Here is a 15,863-nt window from a genome sequence, read left to right as displayed (position 1 = left end):
GGCACATTTACTCAAACCAGTGTATCCTGTGGCCTTATTCACTTTCTAATCCAGCCTTACAGTCTTCCAAAACTGATAATTACTAAATATTTAACCAAACTTTCATGGTGATTTTATTATAAACATATACCCACAATTAACACATTACTTTCCCCTAATCTCCACAGCATTATTATTTATATCTATCAAATGGCATTTTCTTTAGAAAATGTGAAGCTGTCCATCACCTTTCTTCTATAAAATTATCATTTGGGTTTAAAAAAAAAGGAGCCATCTTTTATCCTGCTATCTTAGAAAGAAAATATCTACATATGCAAAGCTGATTAAGATTTAGAAATTAGAAGCTGGAGACATCAATTGGACAGAAATTTCTGATTCAATACAAAAGAGTTTGTTGGGTTTTTTTCTCTTCATTGTCTTCTTCTAGGCTTTCTCTTTTCATTAAATCACAATGCCAGACAAAGTCAAGGGCATGCTGTGCCTGTCATTGTGGTTTATAGATCAAACAAATGCCAGTATTAATCATCTTACTTGGTTTTGGAACCTATTAATTCCCGAGAACAAAACACTAATGACACCAGTCCTCTATTCTGTAATCTCATGCAGTGTCATCTCCCTTTTCTCCTCTTAAAGTAAACCTTAGCAAGTGTTCCTTACATAAAACCATCTCCAAGTAAACCTGTATCTTTTCACTGGATAATTAATTGAAACTTTGGTTTGACAAAACTGTACTTTGCTTTTATTTTCCTTAGGAATCTTTAAAATATAGTTGGTATGTCAGGTCTAAGGGTCTATCTACTAACTAGAGATAAATTTGAGTTTGTTTTCTTGTTATTATAAAGGATTTTATGGAGAATGGACTAAGATCCATTCTCAAGCCTGGGGCCCATCATTTTATGGTCATGAGAATTTTTTCACAGTTCTTCACAATCTTAAAGTTATGAAAGTAAAGTGATGCTGAAAATAAAGTCCTTGGGATATTAAAGCTCTTAGGAGAGACTTTGTACGTGGTAGACTCTCAGCAAATATTGTTCAAGGAACCAGTGAAGCTGAGAACTCTACATCTTGCCCTTATCCCAGAGAATAGAGGTGCAGGAGCTCGGGAATGTGGCTACCAGGTGTGGGCTCAGTATCTCTTAATCAGACCATTGTGCAGTTAGGTTAATTCTGGGTCCTGTTCAAGCTTTATTTCTGGATAGCATATTGTCAGTGTATGTTTTGGGTAACAGAATTTAAACGCTTTGACTTGATTCCAGATAATATTGTTAAATTAAACACTGAATGGTGTGGAGTCAGAAAATCCAAGTCAAATGTTTATTCATTATAAGGTTAATATAACTTGTAGATTATAAACAGAGCCAAATAAGGACTGGAAAAAGAGACCAGAGGTTTTCAACTAGGATTTTAAGCCTAACGTCAATCCTTCATGCCTATGATACTATATAAACTCCGATTTATGAAGAAAGAGTCCATTTCTCTTCCCGAGTTAATGACACTCACACACAAAGATCTTGCTTTGTCTACATTTCAGGTTTATTGCTTTGTTGAGGTGATCAAGTGGGAGAAGGACAACACTGATCTGATTAGGCACCTGGTTTTTATTTCAACTTTTCTCTGTCTCTTTATTTCCTGTTATGTTTAATTCTAGGTTCTCCTTTTAGCCTGTAGGAGAGGGGGGAAGTTTAAAAGACACTTATAACATCTGTAACAATGGACAGAAGAATGAATAATAATAGGAAATGTCTACATACCATCTGGCATAAACACAGATGTGTGTTTTCTTTAAATATAAAAATTCTACACTCTAAAAAGGGAAGATTTACGACACTCTACAGAGAGTCAAGAGCCCATTCTTGAGTGGCTCTTAATTAACAAGAAGCAATCCTCCCTGCTAGTTGTCAATTTATTTATAGAACTACAGTGGTAGGTACCACTCATTTCTCCTATAAATTATGCATGCCGAGGTCAGAGTGCTCTCCAAGATCAAAGGAAATACTGGATGAATTCCTTCAGATCAAGTATTACATTTTTTACTGGATACAGTAAAGCCTAAACTCATATATTCTTTGTTTCCTCCAAAATCTTATCATGGAATTTGAAAGCTTGAAAGAAAAAAGTCTAAGGTGAAATGAATAAAGGACATACTTTATAAAGTTACATAATTTTAATCCTTAACCTACACAATAATGTCCACGTAGAGAAAATACTATCTATAAAACCAACAGATAACCCATAGAGAAGGTTGCCTTTTTTTGTAAGCGTCTGTATATTTAGTCCCAGTAATAAATTTACCAAATCTACTTATTTTATGAAGGAAGATTTGAATTCATGGAATTTTTTTTTTAATTAGGTAGCTCACACTTCTCAAATGCAGAGAGATCCATTGTGCATTTTAACAGAATAAAATGCTCTTTTTTTTTTTTTTTTTTGTAGAGACAGAGTCTCACTTTATCACCCTTGGTAGAGTGCTGTGGCGTCTCAGCTCACAGCAACCTTCAACTCCAGGGATTAGGCAATTCTCTTGCATCAGCCTCTGGAGTAGCTGGGACTACAGACACATGCCACAATGTCTGGCTGTGTTTTTGTTGCATTTTGACCTGGGCCTGTTTTGAACCCACCACCCTCGGTATATGGGGCCGGTGCCCTACCCACTGAGCCACGGGCTCCAAACTTTTTTTTTTTTAAGACAGTCTCACTTTGTCACCCTTGGTAGAGTGCTGTGACATCACAGCTCACAGCAACCACAAACTCTTGTGCTCAAGTAATTCTCTTGCCTCAGCCTCCCACGTAGCTGGAACTACAGGCTCCTGCCACAATGCCTGGCTATTTTTAGAGATAGGGTCTCGCTCTTGCTCAGGCTGGTCTCAAACTCCTGAGCTCAGGCAATCCACCTGCTGTGGTCTCCCAGAGTGCTAGGATTACAGACGTGAGCCACCACACCCGGCCTCCAGAATAAAAGGCTCATATGATGTGCATACCACATCTCTGAGAAAAAATTATCATCCACAAATAAATTGTTTTATAAATAGAAGTGTAGATATTGTTGTAATCTTAGTGTATTGAAACCATCTGCAGAGCAATTTGAAGGATATCCATGGTCCACTCTTAGAGAAATCACAGTGTAATAAATGAAATGTCCCTAAAACATGGAAAACAACAAATAATAATTATAAAATGCCTTCTGTTAAGAACATTCAAAAACTTCATCTGCCAAAAGAAATAAAAGGCCTCATCTTTTTTGAATAGAATGTATGTTTAGGAAGACACTTCTTTTTTGAATCATCTCAAAAATTTGCCTTTCAGTGTAATAGAATGCCTTTGGCTTGTCCAGAATAAATTTAATGTTATTCTCAAAGCCTCTTTTTCTATGAAAAATAAATAAGAAAAGTGAAAACCACATTCTAGCTGCTCCAGTATATTAGCTTTAGTTAAGAACTATTATCCCATGTACTATTCGCTGCTGGCACTCTCCTCTGTAACAGATAATAGACGTAATTGTAGCTTCATGTTCTGCCTGCCACCTACAGGAGCAATTTCCTGCTACATGGGCACACATGTCCAATGGAACACAGAGTTCTTATTGAAGTTAGGGATATCCAACAAGGATAAAAACCGGGCACTTAGTCTCTAACCTATTGGCCTACAGCTTTTTGTCATCTCTGTGTTCTAACTCTTTGATCCTCTTTTAGGTTAGTCCTCATTTGGTAGATACCTGCTAACTGTGTGCTCATTTGAAGTATTCAGGACTGATCTCTAAGACTGACCTTATCTAGGTTCTTGAATTGTCTTGTTTTGTTCTCAGTTTAAAAAAGAGATACCAAAAAAAAAACTCCAAAACCACACACACACAACAAAACAAAAGACTAACACAACTGGGCTCTATACATAGAATCCATTTATCTTGTTTCTGCAGAGATTTATTTTTCATTGTTTCAAGAATTTTTGACAAATGGGCACTGGAGGAAAGTGCTGATGATTTCAACTTTATTAGTTCAAATGTTATTTGCTCAATTTGGAAAACTTATAAAGCTTATCTGGAAAAGAAATGATGTAAGGCAGTTGTTACAATAAATTACAGATTTACTCTTAGAGGGTAACGTAATTGCTTATGTACCACACATAATGAATATAAGCTTCCTCGGCATAATATAGTTAAAATAAACCATACACATTTTTTTGAAATGATAGTATGAGATTCCCCCGTGCCTCCAGGGCTCATCATGACACTGCTCTGCTAGACTGAGAATGACAGAACAGGGAGGGATAATAGGATCCCTGCATTGTCCCTGAAGAGGGTGGCCCTAAATTGAGTAGGCAGAATGAAGACTTGAAAGATGGGACAACAACTTCTAAACCAATGGCACAGCTAAAAATATTTGGGAAGCCACAAACAGAACTCCCATCTTTGCAAGTAGCTATGAGAAATTGGGGAAGTTATTTTAAACAAAGATTGCTGCCTGGTTGCAAATGCCACAAGCCAAGGGAACAAGGTATAAGCCTGGACTTGAGGAGTTATCACTGTGTGTACCAGACAGACAGGGGCAGGGGGGCTGTTCTTTCACCTGCCTTTGTACTTGGCCGCACAGACTCTTATGTTTCTCAGTTTCCTGTGGTTTTCAAGCGTGTTGGACCACAGTAAGAAATATGGTTTATATTACAGTCTAATACACACCTGCATTTACAAAACCAGGTAAGTAACTGAAATAAAAGTTCATTGAACTTTTAACACTTATCTCTTATTTTTAGTATATGCCACACATGAACTCTGTTTTTGACTCTGTGAAACTATTATCTCCTATTTATATGTAGGTAGTAACTAAGTCTATAATACAATCTATAAATTAGAGATAAAATAACAATCCATGTTATCTATTTGTCTGTATAGACAGGTACAGATAACATGATCTTATTTACTTAAATTAGTGTTAATCTTGACTCTTTAATGGACTTTAATCACAGTTTGAAAAACAGTAAAGAGCCATAATAACTCCTTTGCCACTATGAGAAAGTTCTCAGGGATTTCCACTGCCTCTGACCTTCCAAAGGGGCAGGTGCCTTGTGTTTTGCTCACACTTTCTCAGTAGAAATGCACACAGTTTGTCCTGAGTTAATTTATACTTACTGTTCTAAATGTACTGACATTTTCTCTTTGTTTTGTATTGTATCCTCTGCTTGAATGAAGATGAGAAGAACTACAGGGGCCCTGCCTGTTTGATTCATGAATCACTTCTCTCTCTCTCTCTCTCTCCTCCCTCCCTCTCTCCCTTCCTTCTTTCCTTCCTTCCAATTCTCTCTTTTTTTTCTTTTTCCTTTTTACTGTGGCTCTGGGTAGACTGGTGAGGCCTCAGCCTAGCTCATAGCAACCTCAACTCCTGGGCTCAAGAGATCCCCCTGCCTCAGCCTCCTGAGTAGCTGGGACTACAAGCATGTGCCACAACGTGCCTGGCTAATTTTTTCTATTTTTAGTATAGATAAGATCTCAGTTTTGCTCAGGGTGGTCTTGAACTCCTGAGCTCAAGGGATCCTCCTGCCTTGGTCTCCCAGAGTTCTAGGATTTTAGGTGTGAGCCACTGTTCCAGGACCCAAGTACACCTTTCATAGCTCCTCCCAGGATGCAGTACAGTGTGTCCCTTCCTCTGGACTATTGATAAAGGCCATTGACCACTAATTCCAGTGCATGGCAAAGTAAGAGTGTAATTAGATTAGCTGCATAGAATTGTAAATGCAGACTTCCCCCCTCCAACTCAACAATGCCAGTATATAAAATAGAACTACACCTTCAAAAAAAAATTTAAAAATATGTACTTTGTCCATGATGCTTCCTAGCAATTGTTCATTTGTTTATTCATTTGTGCTCAAATATTTATTGAGTAGCTACTATTAGCCAGACATTGTTTTAGAAGCTGGGCATGCATAGTCCATGCCCTCAAAGAACGTAGACTACAAGGCAGGTAACAGACTTTTTTATTTTCCCCCAGAATTGTGGTTTATTCAAACTAATACTTGAATTATGTAATTTTGATTTGGCTGGTACAGATTTCTTGTGTGTTATTATACAATCTAAAATGTAACATTTACCAAGTATGTACTCAGCAACATCCCTTTTAATTTCCATCCACTGAAACCTTTGGAAGTCAATTGTATAGAATTAGATTACTCAAAATCCTGTGTTCATGGAAACTATCATTACTGGTCTATTCAAGGCCCATCCATCTACCTACCTAACATGTTGAAATTGATCTATAGATTTAATATTGTACCAAATATAATAATATGCTATAAAGCTACTATGCACGTAATTAAGGCAATTCTTAAAAGTGTCAGTGGTCAGGGACATTACTTTTTTTAATTGACCAGTCGACCAGAATAGAGAACCTGAAGTGGATTTATGCAACTTTTGGTTTATTAGCAGGGATATAGTAGATCACTGAGGAAAGGAGAAACCACTGAATAAGTTGAACTAGGACAAAATGGCCACCAACACTATGATAGATGGTTGTATGTCAAAAGCTAAACTTGTAATCTTGTAGAAGAAAATACAGGTGACTACCTTTCTAACCTCCATTGCAGAAGGATTTCTTGCACATAATACAAAAGTGCTAATCTTGAGAAGATCAATAAGTTTGGCTATTGTAAAATTCAATAAGTTACATATTGTCTGGTAGAGTTGCTTATTTCTACCTTTGTGCCATTCCATTGTAGCTGGAATACTTTCTCTAGGGCACCCCAAATACTTCCCTGAGCATCAAGCTTGAGAGCTTTCCTTGATGAATTCAACTCATCACTGCTTATTCCCTCAGAATTCACAGATAATCAGTATAAACTTGTTTGCTGTATTTGCATATTCTCCTTGAATTCTGATCAATGTCCACATTGCAGATTTTCCTGAATCCAAGAACTCCTGTGTTGTGTGCTGTTTTCATGGTGTTACTTCCACTTGCCTTACCCATCCCGTAGCTTAACGCAATGTTGTGCACTCAGTGGGTATCCATTAAGTGAAAGTGTGTTTTATGGACTGATTGCAAACTTAAGAGATTTTAGTCACTTTAATAATAAACTCTTCAAAAGTAGAACAGAATGGAGGTGGTTATCCAAGGAAGTACAAAGAAAGAAAAAAGATAGCACTTATTGTTTACACAAATAAATGCCTAACAGAGATGTGAAACAAGTTATGCAGACATATGGAAGAGATTTAAAAATATCCATTTACACAGAAATTGTGAAGAAGGAAGAAAGCTATGTAAACAAGCCAAATTAAGGAAAAATTACATATTAGAGTAGAGAAAGATAATAAGCAGCAAGTTTCAGAAAACACTTCAAATGGCAGTAAAATGTTCAAATAGGATGGCAGCAAATGAAAGTAAATGACTAGACTAATTAGGATTATAAGCAAGAGATTGTTTGAAGATAAAAACCCAGATGTGTTTATGCCTTTTACTTTAGAAAAAGCAGGTGGAGAGATACCTTTTTCAGACAACAATTTTCCCAAGAGAACAGATGTAAGCAGTTAAAAAAAAAAAAAAAAAAGGTACCTGCAAATAAATTAGACAAGGCAGCAATTCCAGATAGCCTGATTTTATGATATTTATATGAAAGGAAGAAAGTGGTAAAGTATCATCAATTTAGACATTTAGATGATATCAGAGTCCTAAGAGTTTCAAAATGATTAGGATAAACAAAATGGGATTTAATTCATTAATTAAAGGTTATATAAGCTAAGCAGTGAATTTAGTTTGGGTATTTAAGATTTTTCAACTCCTTTGATTACTCAAAAATACTTGATTGAAGGTGATTATTTGTAAATTTAAATGTCACTGAAACATTGCCCCTAGTAATGGCATACAATGAAGTGAGGGTTCATCTGCTCTTCAGACTAAGGCTCACGAGTTATTCAGGCACCCAAAGATTCTAATTATAAAACTGGTTCATATGTACAGTACTTTTGTGACAGGAATACTGATGAAACCTTTTAAGCACAACTAGGTTCCAGGGGCACCATCCAGGTGCCTAAGGTTGGCATGTATTTTGTCTTGAAACCCAGACAGCAGCAATTACTGGGCAGCAACCCTATGCCTAGTGCTGCATGAAGTGCTGTCAGATTAGGTAAAACAAAGAAAAATGTTTTCAAATATTCTGCATTCTGGATGGATGGGTGATGAATATAGATGCATCTAGTCATTCATTTAGTCAGCCGTGGAAGGCATCTGAGGTCAGGGAAGAAGTGTAGAAGCTTTGGAGTCTGAAAATATGGGAACAAGCTCAGGCTCTCGCCTTTTCTGGGTGACCTTGGGTAAGTCATTTGTTCTTCCTGAGCCTCATCTGGTAAATGAGTATGGGGATTTGGGGTTGGGGTGGACTATCTCCTTTATAAGGTTATTGTGAGCATTAATGTTGATCATACATATGAAAATACTTTTTCATTTATTAACAATCTCAAAAATAAGGAAAGTCAAGAGGATAAGAACCAAAAAGAAGCTTTGAGATTTAAGGATCAATAGATCTGTGATGGTGTGTAAGTGGAAATATGACTGAGGATGTGACGGATCTGACTGAAGAGAGGAGGAAGTGGAGACAGCAAGTGGATGTAGTTTTTTCCAGAAGTTTCTTGTGTATGTACTTGTGTCTCAAAATAGTTTTTAAGCCAGAGATTGTATCTCGTATAATTTTATATGTTTAGTTCCACTCTGACTAGCTATATAGCAGGGTATTGTGTGGAAATAATCTCTTAAAATACTAGTTAAATAAATGTTGAGAAAGGAAAGAACAAAAGAAGATAATAGCTTTAGGTGAAGTAAATTCAAGGGAGTTGAATTTTGTTTTGTTTTTTGGTTGTTCTCACTTGGAAAATAGGAGGCTGCTGAATATATGAATTATAAGCCGTCAGTGAGTAAAGAGAATGAGATGGAAGGTATTGCAGAAACATTGCTATTGTCTCAAATGATGGGTCCAGGCAGGAGGAGGTGAGGTAGAGAATCCTGTAGAGGAGAGCTGTACTGAAAGAAGCCAGAGAAATTGGCATTGGGAGTGCATGGAGAAGGCTTTACCTAGGACAGAAAATTTTGAGAAAGTCTGAGGTGTTCCTTGTTTTGAAGAACAAAGTTGACAGTGCTCAAGTCAGATGGATTCTATTTTCCAGGAATGCAAGGGTTAAGCTTTTCTTGCTGAATAAGGGAGTGGGTGTGGGATCTATGTGATCTGTTCCATAGGAAGTTAATATAAGAAATGGATAGTTGAAAAGGACCCGGGGCAGGGATATCAGGCTATCAGGAGTGATGAAAAGCAGAGACTGAGTGTGAACCACTGCTTAGTAGTAGCAGGGAGGAAGAGGGAGGCTCAGTGGCTAGCTATTTAGTTGTTATTTTGTGAGTGTACACAGAGCAAGAAAGGCTGCTGATTATAACCTCAAATGGCTGAACCAGATGGTACTCTTTTTTTCTTTTAATGAAAGAAGATAAGCAAGGAACTTGGCTTGCAACTTGAAAATTGCTTACAAGAGATAAACTTTCAAAACAGAGGTGAGGAAATATGAAGAAGAAACACTAATAAATGAAACTGTTTAGATACAGCAGGTTTTGTCTTGAGAAATATGAATTTCCAGTAGCAGGGAAGCTCAGCTAGGCCAGGGACTACCATAATTAGTTGTGACTAAAACAGCTAATTATGAAATTTAATCCCATGAATTTTTGGACATGCTAAAGTGGCCTTCTATGGCTAACCTAGTCCTTTTCCTTCAGTGTCTAAATGTGTTTATATTTATTATTTCTATTAAAAAAACTAAACATACATAAGAACCAATGAAATTTAGGTTCCAAAAACCCTACGTGATTTCAGCAGATATTTGAACTACCTTGAGCATCACTGACAACACTGCTATAGCTGATGGTGTATAATACTTCTCTGCCAATTGCTCTTTGAAAAGCACTTATTACAAAGTGTAACAAAGTTAATATGTGAATAGATTCTACTTGTAAAAAGTTTGTTTAATGCATAGTAGGATTATTTGTCTTATTATTCCTTTTTTTTTTAGGACTTCCTTTGCCTCCAGTGTTTCCTTATTCAAACTATGGTATAATAAACCTTTTTGTACAGACTACTTTGCTTAGATGTGTGTTTCTGGAATAACGTGAGATTGTTGTGTTGAAGAAACACAGGCCATATCAATTTACAGTCCCATCAATAGTGCATGAGAGTATGCCTGATTGTTTAGTAGTCTCATATAACATACAACTACTACTTAATATGACAAAGAAAACTCTTTGTCTTCTTAGGTTTTAAGGAAAGCATAACATATGTGAAAGAAATGTCAGAAGGTATGCACCCCAAAACACAGTCATGAGGATGTATCCAAGTATAGATTATGTGACCTACATTGTGATTTTGAAATGTCATGTGTCAATCAGAACTTTTGTAAATCAACTTATATAGATGAGTTTTGCATGTCCTTTGACCTTTTCATGCATTGATTTATTTTGCTTTGTTGTGATCATGCTATATTATAGTTATCTTCTCTGTTCCTTTTTATATCATCATCAATAATTTCCCGTGTTACTAAGAATTTCTAACAAATACCATGGACAAGAGCTAAATAACATTCCTTTACTGGGACTTATTTAGCCACTTCCTTTAGATTGCCTTCAGTTTTTACTTTCCTTAGGAAAGCTATAATAAATATTTTTAGTGGCCCACGTACCCCTCCCCACACATTTAGTATTATTTCCATAAGATGTAGTCCTAGCTTGAAATTACAAACTAAGTCAACAGGGATAATCATGTTAAGAGTTTGATAAATATGGTAAGCTGCTTTTAGAAAAGTCAATCCAATGAAGAAGACATCTATTTTGCCATACCTTCGCCAACATTGTTTTCCTAATTTTTTAAAAGTTTGCTGATTTGATGCGATCTTATGCTATTTTAAATAAATGTTTCTTTTGGGAGCATGAACATTGCATATATCTGTCTTCTGTTTACACAAAATTGTCCTTTAAATTCATCTTTGGACCTTGGCTGTTGGTGGACGATTCTTTGTCTTGGGGGGGGGTGTCCTATGGGTTGCATGTTATTTAGTAGCCTCTCTGCCCTCTGCAATATTCCTGACTCACGACAACTCACCCAGACATGGCTGATTATCCCATGATGTTGTCCCCCATGAGATAACTGGATATGTCAGTGAAGATTAAAGAATGGTAAACTTCCCATTTAGTTAATTTGTTTTGGAAGTTTAGATTTGTATCTTAAGTGAGATTCCTAAGTATGAAATGACCTCAAGCCAAGTCAGGCTGAAAGGTGAAGAAGCTCACAGAGGTCATTTCGGAAAGCATCATGATAGAGCGAAAAAGGAATTGAATTCAGCTTCCCGGGATTGCTGTCCGGGAAGCTGGGACTAGAACTCAAGCCTTTTGTCCTCTTCTCTCCTCAGCCTCAGGTGTTTTTCATAGCCCCACCCTATGGGCCATTCCTGCTCCCCTTTATAATTCAGCTGGGTCTAAGTCCTTGAGGGAACCTTTTTCAGTAATTCCACCTAAGCAACAATAATTTCAACCAATTCCCTAGAACATGCCTATATTAGCATGGAACTCCTCAGCTAATGTTTAATGTTGGAATGATTGTGACTTGCACTCTAGGCTTGATCCCAAGCTTAAACATGCTTGGTCAAAGGTGCCTTTGACCACAAAGAGTATCCATAAAATGCTATCAGGTTGGTCAATTTCAATAGCACTTTTGGTTATTCTGTTAGGATTATGATGGTTCCTTCAACTGGCCAAAGTGGTCCTGGCCCTTTATAAAGAGAAAGAAAGGAACTTTGGCCAGTAGTAAGAAAGTGGAAAAGGTGAGCAAAAACTATTTTCAAATTGAATGGATTATTAGCATTTTATCTCTAATAAAAATGTATGTTGAAAACGGAATGCTGAATTAGAAAATGAAGGGAAGGAGACAAAGTGAGAATGTGATATACTGAAGGGAGGGCAGCAGGGAGATTAGTACGGCCATGAAAAGAGCAGCAGCAACCGTGGTCTGGTTGAGAATAAAACCATTTTCCTATCTATGGATCGTGGATTATAGACTCTTGTGTTGTTCACCATTGTATCCTTCGGAGAGTAATGGAAAGACTTGTGCATTGAACGCAGATTTCTTGAAGACATGACTGGGACCTGGCTTCTTCTAAATCACTTCCTTTGCTGCTGCAGAAAATCAGATCCTGTCCTTCACACATTTGTGAATAAGAACGAGAAATCACTAGCTGCATTTAAACTTGCACTGAACACCTACAACAAGTATGGCTGAGTCCTGGGCATTGTAGGTGGAGGATGAATGCAAACAAATTAGAAATAGTTCTTAGCTTTAAGCGTTTGACAGTCTTATTGGAAAAATGAGATGTGAGACAGCATCTTTAAGGAGTTGTGCAGAGCAGTACATCTGCTTGTGGTCCAAAAGGGAGACCAAAAGTTATAATGTATTTGGGGTTTGTCAAGAAATAATGGTCTTCTTCAGCCCTCTCAACGCCTTTTCTGCAACCCTGCATTATAGGGGGTAGGTTAAGAATGGTTCCAAAAGCTATGGTGATACTTGCTATAGAGTAGAAAACCAAAAATGTGAAACTGGTACTCTGCAAACAGATATGGAGTGCCTTCGTAGGCACTGTATAGATTAGGTTTTATCAGGGACTGAAGAATGAGTAGGATAAGATTTCTACTTTCAGTGAAACTTTACAGTCTAATCAATACTTTTGATTAACCTCAAGAAGCATCATACAAAGAGCTTTGTCAAGATCAGATAAACTTGGGTTAGAATTGTGGTTCTACCAATTTTAAATCTTGAACATAGCACGAAATTACTGATTTTCACTTTCCCAATCTGTAAATTGGCATTAATTTCTTCTTCCCAGATATTTACAACAATAAAGTGAGACAAGCACATCTACAGTGTCTGCACATAGTATTTGTTAAGAAGGGATAAGTCTTGGCTATTCAGACACGAAAAATTTTTGAAAATTATTCAGCACAGTAAGTTCAACACTAGTAATTTATCTAAAATTATGGCATAGATTAAATGGAAACTATTTTAAAAATACAGTCTGAAAGCAGAAGGTACTTGTCAGTGGAGAGCTTCCACAGTGACTAGGCAGTTGGGAGTTAAATGCACAAGGGAGCAAACTACAGAACTGAGCCTAGAAAATAATTCAACATTTTTGAAAAGAGTATTACCACATTCACATTTATAAGAGGTGGAAGAAAAATCAAAATTGCAAATGCAGTTCAAAGAAGATTAATTATTTTATATTTATCTCAGAGCAAAGAGCCAAACAGGGGAGTATGTGCTAACCAGGGTAATCACTTTGCAGTCTAATCAGGAGAGGGTTTGGGGGTGTCGTGAAATTGGTACAGCCTTCATCTTGGGGCTGGAGGCTGTGCTGCATTAGGTTTCAAAGGGACAGATGTATAACAAGAGGCCCTGTTATTATTGTAAAGCCATGGTTAGGGTCTAGAAGGAATGCCTTTACAATATTGATCACCTCTGGACACAAAAGATATTACTGTCTCACAGAAGCAACGCAATGTCACAGCAAAGCATCAATTCTGCCAGATCTCAAGAAAATAAATTTTTATGAGGAATGGATGAAAACAAATAGGGCTCAGTCACACTTGGGAAAAATATGTAAATAATGAATCTAAGAATATCAAGGTAAGTCATAATGTGTTCGATGCAACAAAGAAAGACATATTAGTGAGCAAGGAATTTAAGTACATGAACCTTCTCTGCTAAGAGTATTCAGATAAAAAAGCAAGATGAAAGGGAGCCCAATCTCCTGTTAAAAAATAATTATAGGCCAAGAGGACAATTCTTTTCCAAAGAATACTAATGATTCCCATAAAAACAGTCCCCCAAGACAGGGAGGAAAAAAAAGAATAGCATAGCTCCTCAAGTAAGCTTGAGATTTAACCAGTGTTGTATTCTTTCACTTTCTGAATACAGATACTATAGTGTCTGTATTTAAAATCAGATCTACAGTTTGATTTTAAAGGTGATAAAGTCAGAGTTTAAAATGAGACAAATGTAAAACACAAATAAAATAACTTTAATATTTCCACTTAAAATAAACATCATTTTATTCATATTTTTACATTTTTTCATACTGTTTTTTAATAGATAAACATCTATGTCAAATTTGGAACTACTACATAAAATCTTGTTAACCTTAAAGATCTATTAATTGTATTATTTTTTAATCAAGCACATAAGAAAATGATATTAATTTTTTTAGAATTCAGCAATTCTTTTCTGACCAAGATACTAAAAATTAAATGATCAAAAAAAAACCTCAAAATGTTTTGTTACAATTTATCATTATCTATCTTGAGTGGGACTATCTCCTCAAAACAATTACGAAAAGTGGTTTTCAACAAATATAAATTTCTTTGAACCTGAGTTAGGGCTGTTAAGCATAAATGTTATAAAATACTTACCCCATTAATTCTCATAACATGGTGAAAGTTGAAATAAAATATTGTACAATATTTTCTGATATTTGCAAAATATTCACACACACTTATAAACAAATATAATTTAATAGACTATTGACAAAATTTTATATTATCTTCTTTCTAGTTGCTACAAAAGTCTTGGACATGATTTTTTTTTCTTTTTCTTACTTTAAACCTTAATGGCAAATATAGAGATAAGCCTCCTATTTACTTCCCAAGTAATGATTAAAGTATAATTAACACGTCTGTGTTTCATAGTTTGCAAAATATTTTTCCACTTGCTTTGTGTATTTAGGATAACCTGATGAGGAAGAAATATTTATTTTCCCATATTAAAGGTGAGGAAACTGAAGTTTAGAGGGAACGCAAAGTGTCAGACACCTAATAAATAAATACAAAGTTAGAAACCAAGCCCTGCTCATCCAACACAGGGCTTATGCTGTCCTCATTAACATTACACTGGAGCCATCCAAAAGTAGATTTATTGTAGAATATGCTTGGTAGAAAAACTAAATGGGATTTATAAGACACATTGAAGGAAAGTTAGTAGAATAACACAAAAATAATGGAGGAAAGAGAAATATGAGCAAGACAACTATCAACCAGTGATACCTTGTGTTCCTACACAGTCTCCAGAGAGACTGCATATGCTATGGCTTTTGAGAATTACAGTCATCTCTAAGACAAGGATGATATAAACAGTCCTGTCTTAGAGAACTAAACACCTAGGCTGGAAGTGACAGCAGACAGTTGAACGCAGGTCTTCCAGTTTTCTTCCACGGCAAGAATAGTTTTCAAAATAGTGCCCCCAACCTGGAGACTAGGGGCTGCAAAGTGATCCAAAATGTCGGTAGGACCTTGCTTTATAACATCTTATGTGCAAACTCATTTCCATTTTTTTATATAGTAAATGTAAGTGATCTACGAATTCTTCAAATTAGTTGATGTGGTACATATTAACATCAAGTTCTTTATTTACTTGGAAGTGTGAATTGATAGGTACAGTTTAAAGAGGTCTTAAGTCTGCTGGAGGACTTTAACGTTTAGGAACCAATGTAACATATACCTTATCAACACAAGAAGTAGAACAAGGCTTTAATTAATCCCTTTCTGCAAAGTTCTTTCTTGGCGTTTGGACCTGCTCCTTGATGGGCCAGCCTGCAGATTCTGCTGCTATCCTGCCTACAGTTCTCTGAGTTAGTTTACTCCATTATCTCCAGGGAGGAGCAACAATGGTTCTAGGAAAATGGGAGTGGCAGGGCTTGAGGACAGATAGTGCTGGAAAGGCATGTCAAGGCCAAATTATCCAACAGGCCAAATTTACAACCAGAAAATCAAGAGAGAAGCTGTTTTAATTTTGTCTATACATTTAAACCTTGTGTC

This window comes from Nycticebus coucang, chromosome 7 (assembly GCF_027406575.1).
Source record: "Nycticebus coucang isolate mNycCou1 chromosome 7, mNycCou1.pri, whole genome shotgun sequence".
In the NCBI taxonomy this organism is placed as follows: Eukaryota; Metazoa; Chordata; class Mammalia; order Primates; family Lorisidae; genus Nycticebus; species Nycticebus coucang.
The sequence above is the reverse complement of the archived record's forward strand: the minus strand, read 5'-3'. Positions refer to the sequence as shown.